Source organism: Budorcas taxicolor, chromosome 4, assembly GCF_023091745.1.
Source record: "Budorcas taxicolor isolate Tak-1 chromosome 4, Takin1.1, whole genome shotgun sequence".
NCBI classification, from domain to species: Eukaryota; Metazoa; Chordata; class Mammalia; order Artiodactyla; family Bovidae; genus Budorcas; species Budorcas taxicolor.
The window spans coordinates 10551860-10571789 of NC_068913.1; the positions used below are offsets into that span (position 1 = coordinate 10551860).

At 42.6% G+C, this 19930-nt stretch overlaps 1 protein-coding gene across 1 annotated transcript in view; it reads left to right on the plus strand.

Moving 5' to 3' along the window:
- The window catches only part of CDK14 (cyclin dependent kinase 14), a 664071-nt gene extending 646324 nt beyond the window's left edge, over positions 1 to 17747 (plus strand). Inside the window, exon 15 of the mRNA XM_052638676.1 lies at positions 17404 to 17747. The gene's annotated coding sequence lies outside the window, so the exon portion shown is untranslated. The remainder of the gene's footprint in view (positions 1 to 17403) is intronic.
- Positions 17748 to 19930: the final 2183 nt, after the last annotated feature.

The window sequence follows — 19930 nt, forward strand, 5'->3', positions numbered from 1 at the left end:
AAAAAAAAAAAAAAAAAACTATGTGTGTTTTGTTTTTGAAGTTTTTCATCTCTATTTTATGGTCAAGGGACAAAATGGTGTAAAATTCAGTTGTATAAAAGTAAAATTATGCAGATGAGGGAACTGAAGCAATTCTGTGCAGATTCCCTTGATCACCTGAAGCAGCGAGCAGATCAGTGGGAGGAGCAAGGTGGAGGGACCGTTAGATGCGGTTGCCATGGCAACCATGTGCGGATTGGAATAAGACTGAGGAATCTTGATTCATCCCCGGCTCTGCATTTTCCTTTACCCTCTTCTTAACTGGCTCTTGAGGATTTGCAGTCCTTGGGGTCTGGGCGCTATCAAACCAGGTCACAGAGAGACAACATATAGCCTGAGGTAGCTGTCCCCTCGCCAGGAAGGCACAGGTTCTTCCTGTGCCTCAATAAACAGGGAATAAGTGTAAGGTTTAATCAGGGAGACGAAAGCGAGCAGGAATCATCAGAATGCCACGCTTCCAGGCCAAGTCCTGGAATGCCGCAGTTCTGAACTGTAAGCCTAGAGAAGCCAGATGAGTCTGTGAAGAGCAGGTATAAAAGGCCACGAGTTCATTTTCTGATGTTAAGAAGAAACTCTGGTGTTGATACGAGAGACAAAGGTTTGTCCAGAGAGTAGGAGCGGGAGGCACTTTTCCAGCACGTATTTCTGAGCTTCAGCTTTCTTATCTGAAAGATAAAATAAAAATGCCTGCCTTGAAGGTTGTCATGGGGACTAGAGACCCAGTATATCATCCTCAGCAGCTCAGATGAGTTGCCTGTGACCCTTTCAGAGGGGGAAAGCATGGGTGGCCATACTGAGAACAGTTGCAAAATCTCAGCTGATAGTGTTTTTACCTTAATAGGGACGATAGAGGTTAGCACCATCGGTAAAGCTGTGAAAAGCCCTCATCCTCTGAGGATCGCCTCCTTAGATCCCTACTTAGGGGCCCGCAACGCCCATTTGTGCTTCTCCTGTTGGCAGTTGCCTTCATCAAATAACATGGACTAGGGTCCGCCCCTCTTGAAACATGATGCATGGATTAGGTGAGATTTTTATTTTGCTTTTGTTTGGTTGATTTTCTTTTTATCATCTAGAGAGGGTGTAGGAAATTACATCAGCCTGTGTGTGTGTGTGTGTGTGTGTGTGTGTGTGTGTGTGTGTGTGTGCACTCAGTTGCTCAGTCGTGTCTGACTCTGTGATCCCATGGACTGTAGCCTGCCAGGCTCCTTTGTCCATGGGATTCTCCAGCCAAGAATACTGGAGCGGTTTGCCATTCATTCCTCCAAGGGATCTTCCCAACCCAGGAGTCAAACCCCCGTCTCTTGAGTCTCCTTCATTAGCAGGTGGATTCCTTACCATTCGTGCCACCTGTGAAACCCATGTCAGCCTCTACCCACTCTAAACAGGTGTGTCCATAGTCTGTGCCTCTTTTTCAGAAGGAATTATACCTTCAAGTACATAACTTTCAGGGAAAGTTATTCCTTCTGCATACTCTAGAACTGTGGCTCAGTGGTGCACTTGTTATTTTATGCTCCACTTTCAGACTTTCCAGTCCTGAAGTTCTTGACCTGCAGCACATGGGTCTATGAATGGAATTCAGAAGGTGTGTGAGGCAACTGAAATTGTATGAAAAAAAACCTGCATGTGGTTATATACATAGATTGAGTTTTCTGGAGATTCCCAGGGTTGGCAGTGACTCAGAAAGTTTAAAAATATCATAGTCTAAGTGTTCTGTGCCTGTTCTCTTGTTGGTAGTTATGTGTTTTGCCACTGAGGAGTTCGTAAGAGTAGAAAAAGAGGGATGCAATTAAGTAAATTTTTTTAGTAAGAAAAACCATATTCTCAGATTCCGAATTAAAACTGATTTCTCTATTACCTAGCACTGTGGCAGTTTCTGTGTAATACCACTAAAACGTCACCAAATAATGTACTCAAAATCTGTGCATTTTACTATAGGTAAAAAACAGTCCCTGGTGGTTCAGACCGTAAAGAGTCTGCCTGAAATGTGGGAGACCTGGGTTCGATCTCTGGGTTAGGAAGATCCCCTGGAGAAGGAAATGGCAACCCACTCCTATATTCTTGTCTGGAAAATCTCGTGGACTGAGGAGCCTGGCAGGCTACAGTCCATGGAGTCGCAAAGAGTCAGACACGACTAGGCGACTTCACTTCTTCTTCTTCTTCACTATAGGTAAAATTTACCTAAGTATATAATGGGCTCTAATTAATGATATGCATATTTAGGGGTGAAGATACTGATATTGGCAACTTACTTTGAAATGGATCAAAATAATAAGAATGGTTAAGTGATGGATAAAAGCATAGACAGAAGTAGAGATATGTTACCAAGCAAATGCATCAAAATATTAATTGTAGAATCTTTGTAGTGGGTATATAGATGTTCACTGTATAATTCTTTTGTTTTTCTTGAAAAGTTTAGCAAAATGTTAACTCTATATATGACACATATGACAGAATAAGGGTTGAAAGAGAGACTGGAAATTGATTTTATAACTTTGATATTGATTGGTTCAGTTTGGAGGTAATTGTTTAATACATAGAATTAAACCTACAAATGTTCAGATTTCAAGTGCAAAGAATTCCTGGTCAAGAGGAATTACTGTGATGTATCTGAGTGTGTATTAGCAAGACAGCTCTCCAAACAGTGACCATTATTGCCTATTTTTCCCTAGATTTGGTAAGATCTTTTCATAGTTTTATTTTGGAGCTTATTCTAACACAAAGCTCCTCTTGCCGTTAATTATTTTCTAGTCTCCCTAAATATTTCTTTGCTTGATTTCACACCATTAATCTTAGTAATTTCCTTCTACCTACCTACTTCAGATACATCTTATCTTTATCACCCATCTCTAGTATATTGACAGTCTTCACACACTACACCTCAGCGAATGAAAGACTTGCCGTGTTCTTCCTTACATTTTACAAGGCATACGTCAGTCTCTAAAAATCAACCTGTTAGAATTTTTTCTGAATAAGAGAGTCCTAAACAAGATGAGATTTAATTTTACCACATTAACCCAGGCATGAGTAGTTTTATTATCCTGCTTGGACCAACGTGCTTAATAATTGATTATGAGAGCCACGGAAACTCTAGCACTAAAACTCAGGAAGTTACTAATTAAAAAACAAAACGGTTTTTCCGTTTTAGCATAGCAGGCCCTGGCTCACCGTGGGTGACAGCTCACGCCAAGCCACTGCATCTAAGGGCAAATGAGACAAATGGAGCAAAACCAGAAGAGCTTATTGGAACAGATGAGGAGGCTTTGCTTTCACATTTGTGTGCTTCATGCAGTAGTCATTATAGGTAATTGTTGCTTTCATTGTTGCTTGGCCGCTAAGTCATGTCTGACTCTTGCGACCCCATGAACGGTAGCCCACCAGGCTCCTCTGGGTCCGTGGGGTTCTCCAGGAAAGAATGCTAGAGTGGGTAGCCATGCCCTCCTCCAGGGGATCTTCCACGTCCAGGGATCAAGCCCGCATCTCCTGCACTGACAGTTAGATTCTTTACCACTGAGCCACCGGGGAAGCCCACCAGTTAATTATTAGGTTTCAGATAAAACTGTGGTGATTTTTTCCCCCATGACAATAAGCAACTAAGTCACTAGATCTGTGTTTTTTTGTCTTTTCCTTTCAAATGACCCCAGTGTTCAAAGTCAGATCTTTTGAAAAGGACTTAGAGCATCGTGAGACGTGATAGGTGCTTGGAGTGCAATTTTAATGCCAACAGCCTGGAAAACAAACAGCATAACGCAGACAAGGGATGACTTTGTTCTGTAGCATCTGCGTGAAAAGGAAATCAGATCTTTCTGGGTTGTGCTCCCGCTCACAGCTGGGGAAGAGAAGATGTCAGTTCCCGACTCCCACGTTGTGGGTGGGATTCCGGTTTGGGGGACAAGGCAACGGGCTGTTGTATTGTCTCTCACAATAAGAGCCCAACTCACCTAACTTCGTGGGTGTTTTGTTTCGGTCAGCCACAAGTGGACCTTAAAAAGGCATGAAGCGTCCCTTAATCCCATGAGCCTGGTATGTGCTGGCTCTAGTCACTGCGTTCTCCAGCTCTGTTGCCAGTGGAAGTGAGAGATGGACCCCGGGCCTGCCACCAAACCACTGAGCCGTTGTCACTTTAATTGTTTTATACCAGGAGGAAGCCAGTTGTGTGGATGCGAATGTCTTATTCACCAGACATTACAGGCTTCAGATTTTCAATGAGCTGAAACTCCCAAGTCCACAACGTGTAACCGCAATGAATCGAGACAAGCGTGCCGTGATGACGTTTTCTAATTTATTGCAGTTGCTCTTTAAAAGATTTGACAGTGTTTCAGAATTCTAAACACCACAGTTTGGAAGTCTGTCTGAGGTTGTGTGCTAATCAAAAACAGTAAATCATGTTTGACTTATAAAGGACAGCACAGTAGTAAAACTAAGAATTAGTGCCTATTTCCCCTCTTTTGAATGTATAGACAAATACAGACACTCAAGTGAATAGACAATTTATCAAGGGCCTACGGCATCTTTCTGGTACCTGAAAATGTCCAAATTATCCCCATGGGCTACGTTTCAAAAATGCAGTGCTTGTGAAGAGACTTTGTTTCTGTGTCACCCAGAGTCCAGGCTTCTCTGGATGTTTCTCATGGGCAGAATGAGACCTTTCCACGCCGAGTACTACAAATACCAGAGCTTTGTGAGCCTACTGCATTATCTGATTTGATGTCGTCCTGAAAAAGGCAGCTGTTTACCCATCAGTTTCACAGAGACAGCTCACGTGTGGGTAGCACACCACTGCCCTTGGGTTGCAGACGGGCGTGGCGACTCCCCTGGTAAAAAGCCTCCAAGACCTCCTCCCTACACAAAAAATAAAGCCCACAGTGCTCAGCAGGACATGTTAGACCCTGCTTCCCACCCTCACCTACCCTGCCCGCTTCCCCGCATCCATTTCCTGACATCCAAATACATGCCTGCCCCATAGGCCACTCGTTGCATCCCAGAGTGCACTAGGCTGTTGGAGACTGCCTTCCTTCCTCCTTTCCACACATTAACCTTTTTTGCAATTTTTTGAGACTAATTTTATGTATTTGCTTTTGGCTGTGCTGGGTCTTCATTGCTCTGCGAGTTTTTCTCTAGCTGTGGTAAGCAGGGGCCACTCTCCTTTATATATTTATTTATTCTAATTGGAGGATAATTACTTTACGATATTAGGATGGTTTTGCCGTACATCAGCATGAATCGATCATAGACATACATGTGTCCCCTCCGTCCTGAACTCCTCTCCCGCCTCCCTCCCCAGCCCATCCCTTCAGGCTGGCACAGAGCACCCACTTCGGGTGCCCTGCATCATACATCAAACTCCCACTGGCTGTTTTACACATGGTAATGTGTATGTTTCACTGCTCTTCTCTCAAATCATCCCACCCTCTCCTTTTCCACTGAGTCCAAGAGTCTGTTCTTTACGTCTGTGTCTCCTTTGCCGCCCTGCACGCAGGCCCGTCAGTACCATCTTTCTAGATTCTCTTGTTGCAGGCCACTGGTTCCAGGGCGTGTGAACTTCTGTGGCTGCAGTTCCCCGGGCTCTAGAGCCCAGCTCAGTGGCTGTGGTCCACGGGCTTAGTTGCATCGCGGCACGCGAAATCTTTCCGGATCAGGGATCAAACCCCTATCTCCTGCGTCGGCAGGTGGATTCTTTATCACTGAGCCAGTAGGGAGGCCCTAAACTTTTATGCATCTCTCAAAGCCCACGTCTTCCTCACTGCCTCGGTCCCTCTGGGATAACACTGTCACTTTCCACTGACTGAGAGGTCGTTGTTGTCCTGGCAATGGTCTAGGGCAGCAGGGAGGTGCTGGTAATGTTTAACAGCCCTCTCCCCAGAAAGAGCAGAAGAGCCCTGATTGGTCAGTTGTCCGTATCCCATGGTGTAAATACACCTCCTTCCATTGCCAGTTTCAAGGGTGGCTGTGTTTAACAACAGCTTGCAAAATTCCTGAAAATGTTAACGTCAGGCTCTCTCACAAACCAGTTCATGCCAGCTTCAGAACAGCCCTGGGACCTCACGTTAATAGTCTTTGTCACAGTCTCTTTCCCCACGAAACACTGGACTACCTTAAAAATAGATGCTCAGTAAGTGTTTCCTGAATTGAAGTAGGCAAGCCAGCCGATGGTTTGGTTCAGCCACTGGTCAGTGAGTGTGGTGTCATTTGCCACAAAGATTCAGGGAATGTTTGCACTTCTTGTTACTTGAGAGTTAGCCATCTCCTCCACACAGCACCACATCAGTATATGTGAATTTAAACAGACGGATTTATTGGAAGTGCAGCTGAGAACTGCGGTGAGGAGCAAGTTAATGGTCTTGAATTCAGCAACCTCATTAGCACACAATGTGATCTGCTGTGGCGTCAATAAAACACAGAGGAAAGCCTGAAATAAGGACTCAGAGAGATATATGACAAATCCTTTGAGGGGCTGAGCGGAGAGAAGGCTGTAGGTTCAGTTCCCACCTTCTTTTCAACAAATCCTTTGCCATTCTTGATGTGGAACCTTTGTCTTACTCTTGTGACTCACAATTTGGGATTGGAATATCAGCATATTTTAGTTCCTGCAGTAAAGTGCAAAGCTGGCTGGCTCTGTTTTTATAATCAACTTGGAAATAACAACATATCAATCCTGTTGTTCCTATCAGGGTGACCAACTCCCTCTGGTTTACCCCAGATTTGAAATTGGAAGTCCTGAATCCTGAAAACCCCCTCAGTCCTGACAGAGTGGGACATTGGCCATCCCAGTTTCTGTCAAGGCTGTGCTTCCTATAGCTCTGGGTCCTTAGACTAGGAATGCTCCTCCTGCGGCTGGTATGTCAGGAGACACTGAACCAGTGACTAAAAGGATCAGAACTTTTTTGAAAGCCCAGTTTATAAAATCTGTTCTCCTCCTAGGGTTATGGTACTGTTTTTCAGGCACATTCTTTAAGTGAGAAGATACACAGAAATGCTACATGTGCACAAAAAGTTGCTATTTATTTCTCAAAATGACATACGTGTCCCAAATCTATTACATATTCTCAGAACTTGTCTTAGGTAGGAGAGAAATACAGCAGCTTGCTATGATGGGATAACCAGTCTCAAAATCCTTTAAAATAGCATATTATGATTGGGGGGGGCATACATATCAGATGATACTTCCCAGGTGGCTCAATGGTAAAGAATCCACCTGCCAATGCAGGAGACACAGGAGATAGTTTTGATCCCTGGGTTGGGAAGATTCCCCTGGAGGAGGAAATAGCAACCCACGCCAGTATTCTCGCTTGGAAAATCCCATGGACAGAGGAGCCTGGTGGGCTATAGTCCGTGGAATCACAAAGAGTGGACACAACTGAGTGAGCAGACGCACACACATGTATCAGATGACTCTGCACGTGGAGATTGGGGACTTCCATCAGTCGGCCCTCGGTGGTTTGTTGTTCGGTAGCACTGTTCATATGGTGAACACGGGAAAGAGTTGGTGGGGAGCTCAGCTGGGTGTCCAGTGTCCGAGTCCTTCACATGACCTTGTTGGACCGTCCTTGCTGTCAGCAGACATTTCCTGGTGGAAGTGATGTGTTGTGGTCACGTCCACAGTGTGTTACCTTGTGACAGTATCAGATTGTGCCCCACAAGAATAGACGTTTCTCTTATGATATGACGTATGTGTTCCTAACTGTGTTTAGCAGACTGCCACTGTAAAAATTGTGCAGTTTTTGGGAAGAAAGAGAGTAAGGTACAAAACACTCCGAATGTATTTAGCATAGTGTTTTAGTATGTTTGAGCTTCTATAACAGAATGCCATAGACACAGTGATTTCTAAACGATAGAAATTTCTTTCTCACAGTCTTTGAGGCTTGGAAGTCCAAAGTCTAGGCACCCGCAGATCTAGTGTCTAGTGAGGACCCTCCTCTCCCTCCTTGCTGAGTCCTCAGCTTGTCAGAAGGGACGACAGAGCTCTGGGATCTCTCAGTTGTTTAGTCGCTAAATCGCTAAGTCATGTACAACTCTTCGCGACCCCATGGACTGTGGCCCATAGCCAGTATAGTCCAGTATTTCCTGAAGCAGGTTGTCATTTCCTCCTCCAGGGAATCTTCTGAGCCAGGGATCAAACCCACATCTCTTGCATCTCCTGCTTTGGCAGGCAAATTCTTTACCTCTGAGCCACCAGGGAAGCCCAGAATCTCTATATAAGGGCACTAATCCCACTCACATGGACTCCACGTGAACTACCATCACACTGGGGCTTAGGTTTCAACCTATGAATTTGAGGGGGGATACAGATATTCAGTCTATAGCACATAGCACTCACAAGAGCTATGAAAAAACTACTCAAAATACTAGCATAGTTTACAGGTGAAAGAGGTTTGGTGGAAGGATTGAGGCTTCCAAATTTGGATCAAAAGGGCAAAATGTGCAGAGACCCAGGAGAACTACACGATAAACAATACCAAGGGGGGCCAAAGCAAGCCGAGAGGCAAGCAGACAGCGTGCACAGTACTGCAGACCCTTTCAGCTTGCACGCAACTGTGTTTACGTCTCTTGCACAACGGCTGCTGTGACTTAGTGGCTCAAAACTGTAAGACTGGCAGGAACTCACTCGCATGAACCAACACGACTTCTGGTTTATGCTGACACTGTTCTCTATTTACCAATCAAATGTGATCTAGAAATACACTTTAGCTTTGCAGATTTCTGCTGAATAAGATGATTCATGAGACAGATTCAAATTGTAGGTGATCATATATATTGAATTCGAAAAAACACCTTAGCATGAAATTTTCTGGTGCTTCAACACTTTGGACAGTAATAACTAGACAGCTTTTAATTTGAAAGAAAAAAAAATCCACCCAAAATGAAGTCACATCTCCTTTCAGATCTTTTAATTAAAGTCAGACATGAACCCTCGTGTTTCTCTGACTGCTAAATACTTAGAAGTGGTTTTATGAGATTTGTGTGTGTGTGTTTTAAGTTGTAAAAAATGCACACACTGCTGGGTTACATGACTTTGGTTTATTTAAATATAGTTTAGTAGGACTGTAATATATAAGGAAGGTGAAGGGGTCAGAATTCTGTTTAATTAACTTATACCCACTTGGAACCAGTCAATTATAAAGGTATGCTGAACAAATAAAGCTTCACATATGAAATCCTTGAAAAGAATAAGCCCCAGTGGGACTTGTCTGGTGGTCCAGTGTTTGAGACCTCCCCTTCCAATGCAGGGGGTACAGGTTCGATCCCTGGTCAGGGAACTAATATCCCACATGCCTTATGTCCCCAAAACCAAAACATAAGACAGAAGCAATATTTTAACAAAGTTAAATTTTACAATTATAATATTTGTAATGAATCATTATAGAATTAATATTGTAACAAAATTAAATTAAACAAATTGCAATATTCTAAGCAGAATTAAAGATAAAGTCTTTTAAAAAAATCATTCACACCAAAAAAAAAATCTTAAAAAAAAAAAATAAACCACTTAGTGAAGGCTTTCTTTTCTTATTCTTAACTTTGTCATTAAAAGTATTTCTATGAGCTATTTCCAACCTTAGATTACATGTATATATGCATATGTGTGTATATGATTATATATATGATTTTTATATATTTATGATTATATGTGATTGAATATATATATATATTAATCTTTAAAAGATTAAATTATGCCTTGGTGACTCTTGAAGACCTCAACACTTCCCCTGCACACGTTTTGCCTTTACTGAGATAGGACGTACTCCCAGGATTGCTGTCCTTTAATCCACATGTGTCAAAAATACGAGTAGTGTTTCACATTTACATAAATCTGATTTAATAAGCAGTCACACCATTAAACTGGAGATTCTTTTCAATCTCAGCTAATTACATATCATATAATGCCTGGTCTTTAATGAGGATTTCAATAAATGTTTGTTGGTAATGATGATTATTAAAATGATATGTTAAGTCAGTCTCCCTGTACAAGAGATGCTTTGTTTTGAAATGTTAGACTTAAAGCTTTGCCTAAAAATTTTTAATTAAAATCACCACTTTGGCAAGAAGCTTAAAATGTGCAAAGTCGCTGCAATTAGTGCATTGTGCATCCATATGGATGTTACCAAACAGCTTTCAACTTAAAGGATTTGGGCTATTTTGAGTGATGGACCTTCTGTTAAGCTTAAAACAAAGCCCAGCTATCTCTACATTTGTTTTAATTAATATTCTCTTGTTAGTCTCAAAGACGCGTTCTCTTCTGGGGAGTACTGCAGGGATGGTCACAAATCAGAAACAAGTTACAGAAGTGGGTCTGACTCATTTTCTGCTCCCTTCTGTCTCATAGCATTTCTCCCCCCGACCTGCCCCCGCCCCAAGCAGCTTCAGTGCAATGTCAGAGTCACTGGAAATCACTGATATCAGATAGTCTCAAAGAAAACCTATATTTCTAGCCAAGTCACAGCATAATTAAACTCACCAAAAAAAAAAAAAAAAATGAACAAATTAAGCTGTCCCTAGATCTTTGGAATTCTGTGTGAATTTTAAAATATATCATTTTGAGTCCAACATTCCTATAAAATCTACAGGGTGAAATTTTTGAGTGTATATGTTGTATAAATACAGCTGAGCCCATGTGTCACGTATGTGTATATTTGTATGTATGCATGATATTTTTACTTCAGAGAGGTTCGTAGTTGCCTCGGCGCTTGGGGTTTAGCAACCTTATCTGTGTGGACCTAATTTTCTACAGTAGCAAACTCTGCTGGAGGATTAACTAGGTACAAAAAATTAATTTGATTGTTTCAGTTTAGTATTTTAAGCAAAATCAAATACAAAATGGCACAGCCTGGTGGGTTTTTGGTTTGTTTTTCTTTTTTCCCTGGGTGTTTTTCATGTGAATCTTATTAATATGGCACTTGGGGAAGAAAAGCTTTCTGGTCTTTTTTTTTTTTTTTTCATTAAGTCAGAAAAAATTCTGTATGTGCTTGTTGAGGCCCTGATTTTTTAACTATTTTCAAACATCTCCCCTACAATGATTCTCCATATGCCTTCAGAAAGATAATCACTCCAATGACCTCTGGAGCCCTCTGACTGCTGGAAGGCCCAGTTTAGGCCAACTGTAAATGCTGGTTTCAAAAGTAGACAGCTAAACTGATCCCCCCAAATGTTCATCAAATTCTTAAGAATAAGATAAATGTGAAAATTATAAGGGAGCTTCCCTGGTGGCTCAGCAGTTAAAGAATTCACCTGCAGGGCAGGAGACACAGGAGACATGGGTTCGATCCCTGGGTCAGGAAAATCCCCTGGAGGAAGAAATGGCAACCCACTCCAGTATTCTTGCCTAGAGAATCCCATGGACAGAGGAGCCTGGCAGGCTACAGTCCACGGGGTCACAAAGAGTTGGACACTACTGAAGTGACTTTGCACAAAACAGAATTGTAATCTACTGGAACACATGGGTAAAATAATTCATCCAATATATGAGTGGAAAGGCATAAAATCATTAAGTCCACGCAGTCCATGGGGTCGCGAAGAGTTGGACATGACTGAGCGACTTCACTTTCACTTTCATGCATTGGAGAAGGAAACGGAAACCCACTCCAGTGTTCTTGCCTGGAGAATCCCAGAGACGGGGGAGCCTGGTGGGCTGCCGTCTCTGGGGTCACACAGAGTGGGACACGACTGAAGCGACTTAACAGCAGCAGTAGCAGCAGCAGAACACACCATAGCAGGTTCTGTTTCTTTTTTTTTTTTTTTAATTTTATTCCAGCATTATGGAAATTCATTCCCTCTAGCCACTAGATTTGGGACAGAGATACTCTGTTTTTCCCATATTGCCTGAACTTTTCATTTTTATTTCCTTTTTGTAAGCATGTGATTAATTATACACCTATCTTTAAATTCCTCCTTACATGCTCGTCTTTTGGGTACTACATTTGAAGTGAAGGAAATAATGGAATTAGTTTTGTTCTAGATTAGAAATAGATAAAAGATAAAGATGGTCGAATAGTGCACACTGGTTTTCTTGAAGGGAAACTAACTATTTTATAATTCTGTACTGTCCTTGCTACCACAAGGCAGTTTCCTATCAAATTTCTTCCCTTTCTGTTAGGCATCTTTACAAAGAATTCCCTCAAATAGAAATGAGTAGATTACCCCGCAGCTTCACATACATCCTGGTGAATATCCCCTTCACAATTTAGGGGATGAAAGGAAAACCTACAGTTGTTTTAATTTGGAGGAAAAATAATCACTTCTCTCCAGTGAGGCTTAGAGAGAGGGGGGGGGGGAAAAAAAGGGCAGAGCCTTCCTGTAGAAAAAAGGAATACTTTGTGGAGGGGCAGTGCAGCAGGGTTAAAAAAAAAATAGAAAATAAAACAAACACAGAACCTTCGCGCGGGTAAAGAGGCCAGTGAAAGACCATCTGATGCAGGCACCCTGAGCTGGGCTCCTTGGGCTCTGTTGTCCCGCCAGCATGTAAACTGCACGCGCGCGTGTGTGTGTGTGTGTGTGTGTGTACACATAGAGATTTAACAGGGAGCACGGAGGGAATTAGAAAGAGCCTGGCCCGTTTTTCATTTGGGTCTGTTTGCTTGCATTGAGCACTTAAGGGTTTCTACATTCAGTTTGCTCAAAAGAGTGATGAAGCGCTCCTTGCTTATGCCTCGAATCAGAAATGCATGAAGTGCGGCTGCAGAGATAATACATTTTCCCCACAGGCTTTGGCTGAGCAAATTAGGTGTCAATGGGGTGCCTGCGCAGGCAGTACTCTCTCTAATTAGTCTCTTGAGCCTAGTTGGTGGCGGGTATGAGATGATCTAATCAATTGGTCTGTGTCTGATGGTTCGTGTAAAAACCCTACCAGGCAGACTCTCTCCCACAGGTCACCCACCTGCACAGCGGGGCTGCTCATTTTCATTTTTCATCTCTTCCATCACATGATGCTGACAGTTGGTTTTAAGAAAATTGAATCCAAAAAATATCTAGTTCATAGGGCACATGGGTCAGAGCGAAGTTGCATTATGGGTACCAGCGATCCAATTAATTAATATTTATAGCCGAGAAGTTCTATGTAGATATTTCTGAATAAGGATTTTATCAATAAAATGCAATTTCCCCTTTAAAACATTCGTTTCTAGAGAAAGAACGTTGTGAAAACAAAGCAGGATACCAATGGCATCTGTTAATCTTACGGTTTCTAGACCTCAGAGTTGATGTGCACGTAGTCGAGCTTATAACTGATGTTCAGTTTCATTTTTGTTGTGTGTGCAGTGCATTTTAATAATCTCTCACATAAATGTAAGGGCAGGATTTTGCTATTGTACCTTGCTTCCCTATGAATGTGGTGTGCCATCTCTCCTTCACCTCTCTTTATCCCCACCTGTCAAATGCATGATTACATTTAGACTTTAGGGAATTTTTCTACGTCATTTGCAGTCTTTGAAATCTGAAATGGATGCTGATGCTGCCCAAGGATGAAGAATGGCCATCCCGAGCTGCCAGTGACCAGAGTCAGGCAGCGAAGCGGGCACAATTTGGGCTCAGCTTCTCACAGAGATGGAAAGAGCCTAGCTCTCACGGGCACCTCCCTTCTTTTCATATTATTGGCTCCTTCCATTGAATGTCTGAGCCTCAACCTAAGTAATAGACTAAGTAATAGACTCATCATCACTGTTTTCACCACTTACTATCCAGTTACGATTATTATGTTTATCCTTCATTCCCCAACTCTGCTTATGCCCTGGGTTAGGTCCATAGGGTTCTCCTAGAGGTTACGGGCAAAGAATCAGGGCAAAGGCAAGGATACACACAATCAATGTGTGTCTCAAATCAGCCCAATAGGACAGTTACATGCTGTGGACAGTTTATGGTTACATGAAATCAAATATGTGTGCATACTAGGTCGCTTCAGTCATGTCCGACTCTTTAGAAACCCCATGGATTGTAGTCTGCCAGGCACCTCTATCCATGGGATTTCCCAGGCAAGAACACTAGAGTGGGTTACCATGCCCTCCTCTGGGGGATTTTCCTGACCCAGGGATCGAACTCACATCTCTTACACCTCCTGCATTGGCAGGTGGGTTCTTTACCACTCCAGCCACCTGGGAAGCCCAAAGTCAAATATACTGAAAATCAAATCATTTCTTTCTTTCAAATAGAATGTCATGGAGTTAAAAAAAGAAATGTTCAGCCTATAGGCAGGTATTAATTGGACCCAGGCTTCTCAGCCTACGGGGTATCTGGAGATGGCCTGCTCTGTTCCCAGCCCTTCGGTCTTTCACCAACAGCAGAGGAGTAGCAGCTGCCCCCCGTCACCATGCCAAGGGGAGCTTAACATCTGAGAACATACTCCACTCCCAGGGTCTCCAAGTCTGCCTTTCTCCTTCCTGTTCAAACCGCAGCTGTTGGCTGAGGACCTGCGCTGGATCTGGGCTATGCTCTAGGGAGAGGATGGCCAACAAAACCAAGCCTACTCAGGAGCACAGCGACGCCACCTGCTACCCTAGGCGCTCCCCCACAGTCAGTGCCCCCACACCTCAGGAGCACTGCATGAAGTCTCTAGCTCAGAAGGTCAGCTTGGGGGCCTGACCTTGGGGTCTGCCTTCTGCCAGTAAAGGTGGTGGAGTGGAGGAGAGCCAGGCAATGACTGCTTCACCTCGGGCTTCCCAGGTGGCTGGAGTGGTAAAGAACCCACCTGCCACCTGGGTCTTGGCAAGCAGATGTCAGGACAAACCCCGACTCCTGTTTGGCCAGGGTGGGCAGGCCTCCTGGAAGAACTGGCATCTCTTAGAAGAAAACAATAGGGGTAAATCTTCATGACCTTAGATTTGACAGTGGATTTTTAGATATGACATGGGCCTCTCAGGTGGTAAAGAATCTGGCGGCAGTGAGGAGACCTGGGTTCAATCCCTGGGTCAGGAAGATCCCCTGGAGACGAGAATGGCAACCCACTCTAGTATTCTTGCCTGGATAGAATTCCACGAATAGAAGAGCCTGGCAGGCTCCAGTCCCTGTGATCACAAAGAGTTTGACACAACTGAGCCACTAACACACTAAAAAACCACAAGCAACAAAAGAAAAAAAAAATGGGCAAGATGGACATCATCAAAATTAAAATGTTTGTACCTCAAAGGGCACTATCAATACAATGAAAAGGCATCCCACAAAATGGGAGTATATATTTGCAAATCAAGAGATTACCATCCAAAATATATATATTTTAAAAAACACCTATAACTCAACAACAAACAACCCAGTTTAAAAATGGGTGAAGGACTAGAATATTTCATTCAAAGAAGAAATATATATTTCTTCAGATGAAATATTCAGATGGTCGACAAGCACATGGAAAGGTGTTAAACATCACCAATCGTAAGGGGAATGCAAATCAAAATCACAATGAGATACCAGATACATCCACTAGTTTTTCTATAATTAAGAAAAAGCAAACACACACACAAAAACCAGAAAATACCAAATGTTAGCAAGGATGTGGAGAAATTAGAACCTTTGTATATTTCTAGTGGGATTATAAAATGTTGCAGCCACTGTGGAAAATGATTTGCCAGTTCCTCAAAAAGCTAAACAGAATTACTATATGGCCCAGCAATTCCACTTCTAATTGTTACCCAAAAGAATTGAAAACAGGGAGTCAAACAAATATTTGTACATGCATGATCATAGCAGCACTATTCACAATAGCCAAAAGGTGAAACTAACCCAAACATACATCAATTCATGAATCGATAAACATAATGTCTTGTATTCATATAAGGGAATATTATTCGGCCATAAAAAAGAGTGAGGTACTGGCACAAGCTACAACATGGGTGAGCATTAGGAACGTTATGTTAACTGAAAGAAACCAGACATCACATATTGTATGATTCCATTTACATGAAATTTCCAGAATAGATAAACATATAGAGACAGGATGTACATTCATTGCTGCCAGAGGCTGGGGCAAGGGAAGAATAGGAGTAAAGCATACGAGAAATATAAGTAAAGAATATAAGCTATCCTTTGGGGGTGACAGAAGTGTTTTGGAATTAAATAGAGGTGCCGGTTGCGCAACGCTGTGAAGGCACTAAGGGCCAGTTAATCATACGCTCTGCGTGCATGCTCAGTTGCTGAGTCATGTGTGACTCTCTGCCACCTCATGGACTGTAGCCTGCCAGGCTCCTCTGTCCATGGGATTTTCTAGGCAAGAATACTGGAGTGGGGTGCCATTTCTTTCTCCACAGCATCTTCCCAACTCAGGGATTGTATACTTGTAAGATGGTTAATTTTGTGTTATGTGAATTTCATGTCAACTTTTAAAACAAGGTGGAAAGTTAACCTTTTAAAAATCTTCATAGTAGGTGGGGGGAGGCGGATGAGTAGAGGGCGGAAAGGGTACTATTCTAATGGTTCCTTCACTGTCAGATGGTCAAGGCCGTGCCATTCAGGATGACATGCTTGGCAGCACAGCCTCCAAGGGCAGCGGTAAGGCAACTGCACTATGAGGTCTCGACAGGGGCCATGGGGTCCTGTCTGCCCAGGAGGGGGACCGTGTGGCACTGTGGAAGGGGACAGGTGACCTCCAGCTTCTCTACTGAGATAATGAGTTGGTCCTGGGCCTCCATGGAGCTGATGGATAGAATCTCTCGGCTGTGTGCCTTGCCTTGGCAGCATTTCTTTTCACCCTTCCTAGCAAGACATTCTTTTCCTGTCTTAGAAACTCAGTGCTGAAGGGCCAAAAAGAAACAGAGAGAGAAGCGGAGTGAACATTCTTCCTTTCTTCCGGAATGGTTCACATTCCACTTGGAAGCAGTTACCGAATTTAAGCAGGCATCACTGGAAACCCACAGTTGTATGCAGGATGGTGGGAAGAGCCTGGCAATTCAGGTCATGCTGGCCAATTTTCATTCTGCTGAAACTAAGTCTGATAGTCAGCACTGTGGATGTATATGCAACTGGATTTAAAAAAAAAAAAAATGTGATCCGTTTTTCTATTTCATGTCCAAAAAATGAATACGATCTGTCCTTTTAATGATCTGTATGATGCCACAGGCACTTAATTAAGACCAGTATTAGTGCTAATGACTTGGGGAAGGAGATTTGCTGAATTTCTTTTTCTCTAAATAATCCAAGAGGAGGTTAGACCATTTAAATTCAGGGAGTTGAATTATTTTAATGGAAGAAAATGCAATCAGAACATGTGTTTATTGTATTTTAAGAACTGTCTTGGCTCAAGAGAATGCTTGAGGTAGCTGTGGAAAAAAAATGGACAGGCTCACTTTGGCCTGAGCACTTTCGATGTCTTGTGTAATTTTGGAAAAAGAATGATGTAAGATTTGCTTGTTTTGTTTTTTAACATGTAACAGTTTTCTGTTTTCCTCCTTCCAGGATTAAGTTGTCATCGTTCTGGGGAGAAAAAAAAAAATTAATGAAGTGGCCAATAATACGAAGGGATTCATGGATCAGTTTCCTTTCGCTCCCTGGGGTGGATTTCACTTAGAAGAAAATTGAAGCTGACAAGACCCTGTTTTCTCCGCAATTTATTTAAAACCTTGCACGCATTTGGATACCTTGTGATTTCCAAGAACTGTGTGAAGATTAAGTTTTGCTTACTGATACATGGCATGTATTCTTTTCAGTCTTTTGCGTTTGATTTTGTTTGATTTCCCTCTGCACCGCAGCGTCTCTGTAAAGGTTTTTATGCTTTCACCAGCCATGTCTTAAATACATTAAGACAACACACTCGGTGTTCACACTTCTTCAGTAATGTCTGTACTTGAAAGCCACATAGTGGCATAAAACAATGTGTGTTTTCTTTGAGAGCAGTGCACATTTTGCAGCCACCAGGAAGGAAAATTGTAGCTGAAGCAAACCCACATTCTCTGACTGACTTGACAACTTGGTCTCTGGCGGTGGAGCACCACTTGTCTCTTCCCCTTTTGAGAACGTTTGCAAATGTGCTTTTTTTTTTTTTCCTCGGAAACAACTGCACATTTATATAAGATATCGGAATCTGCTTAGCATTTTCAAGCCACATAGCATGACTGTTCTCCGAGCAGGCTGGAAGTGAAGAAACAAATATGAAACATTAAGAACAAAGACAGGGATAAATCGCTTCCTTTTGAACCTCTGGAAATTGAGGTAACTTTTTACATGTTTTCTGGGTCTTGTCAACATCTTATTTTTTCCATCCACTTTGTTATGCTTTGTATTTTCTAAATGGTGAAAAGTGAGGAACAGAACGTTTAAATTGTGGGTGCAAAAGACTTACACCCTCTGGATGAGCCCCAAATACGGTCTTTACTAGTCAACATTGAAAAAGCAGATTACCAAGTTATCCAGAGTGTGAAATTTTCCCGTTTACACCAAAGCACCTTTGAACCACATTTTCTTTTTTAAACATTCCAAGCTGATTGGAAGGCATCATTGGGTACCCTAACTGTAAACAGTCTCCGGGAATAACTGCACAGATGCAGGTGTCAGAGACAGGGCAGGAGTCTTGCTTTAAAGATGGAAAGGGGGGAAAAATAGAAAGGCCCGGCTTCCCTTGTTTAAGAAGTTGAGAGACCCTGGAGGATGAAGGCGAATATGTGACATGGAGCGAGATGTGGGCTGGGCGTGCGGATTTTGATCCGGGGGAGCGCTGCCTGGCACAGGTCTGTTCCTGGTGGGGCAGCCCCCGCTGCAGATGCCAAATAACACTGAGGCTAATGGGGAAGTTAGGAAGCTTCATCTGGAGCATGAAAGCTAGCTCCTCAGGACACCAGTTCCTATAGAAATCCCGGCGTGTAACCTTGTTTTACCTTTCCTGTTAAGAGAGGAGAGTCGCACTTTCTAGGGTCAAGAATAGGAATTACCAGCCAGCTTGACAAAGACTTTTCCCTGAGCGTCAGGTGAAGGAAAAGCTTTTCTGTGGTCAAACCCAGTACACATAGGAAATCGGACCCAGAATTTCTTAACATTAAAACGGTACTTTCCCTGGAATGGGATGTGAGGATCGATGTTAAGGTCACAATCCATCTTGTCCCCGAAGTAGCATTCATTGTAAACTTCTGAGTGCTAAGCCATTTACTGGTTGATTTTAAAGAGAGGAAAAGTTATCCAAGGCCAGAATGTTTACTCTTTGCCACCTAGAACTCCTTCCGGTTCTTCTTTCACACATTCCAACTCTTTGGAAGTCTGCAGAGGGATTTTGACTTAATGTGTATTTACGTTAGGATTTCTTAAAGTAAACATGGAAAGAAAACTTGACCTGCAATCAGAAAACAAGCCTCTCCTGTGATTTGTTTGAATTATTCATTCTGGGGGAGAGGCAGAGCTTTTGTACTTAATGAGGTTTAAACCAAGGGCAACTGATGATGAAGTCTTGCCACATAATAAGCTTTCTAACTTGAAAATTTGAAGATATTTAATGTTTAAAGACTTCACTTAGAAATCTTAAGTTATCCACAGATCTGTGACCCTATTACTGACAGTTTCTCTTGCAAAATGAAATGTGATACTTCTCAGTAAAAGGAATATGTTTTATTACAGCGACGTGTTTCAGAAGGGTCTCACTTAGGAGACTTCTGGTTCCCCTTGCTTGCCGTTGGTTCGGGACATCCAAAGTTTCCTTCTCTTTCCTCTCCCACTTGCAACGACCTTTTCCTTTTTTCCCTCTCCTCTCACTGAGGACAGCCATGAAAATCACTCGAGACTGTGTTCATGAGCAGATTTATTATTCTGTTGAGAAAGCACTGGAATGTTTTGTGAGATATTTTTATATGAAGGAGTAGCTTCAGTTCAAACAGCTGGAATAGTTAGAACATGTTAGCATGGTAGCTCTATCCACATGACCGCACACACAGTGCTCTGAAAGGAAGCCTGGGACTTCGTTTCCATTGTCTTGAAGGAAGAGTTTGGTTGACTTAAAAAT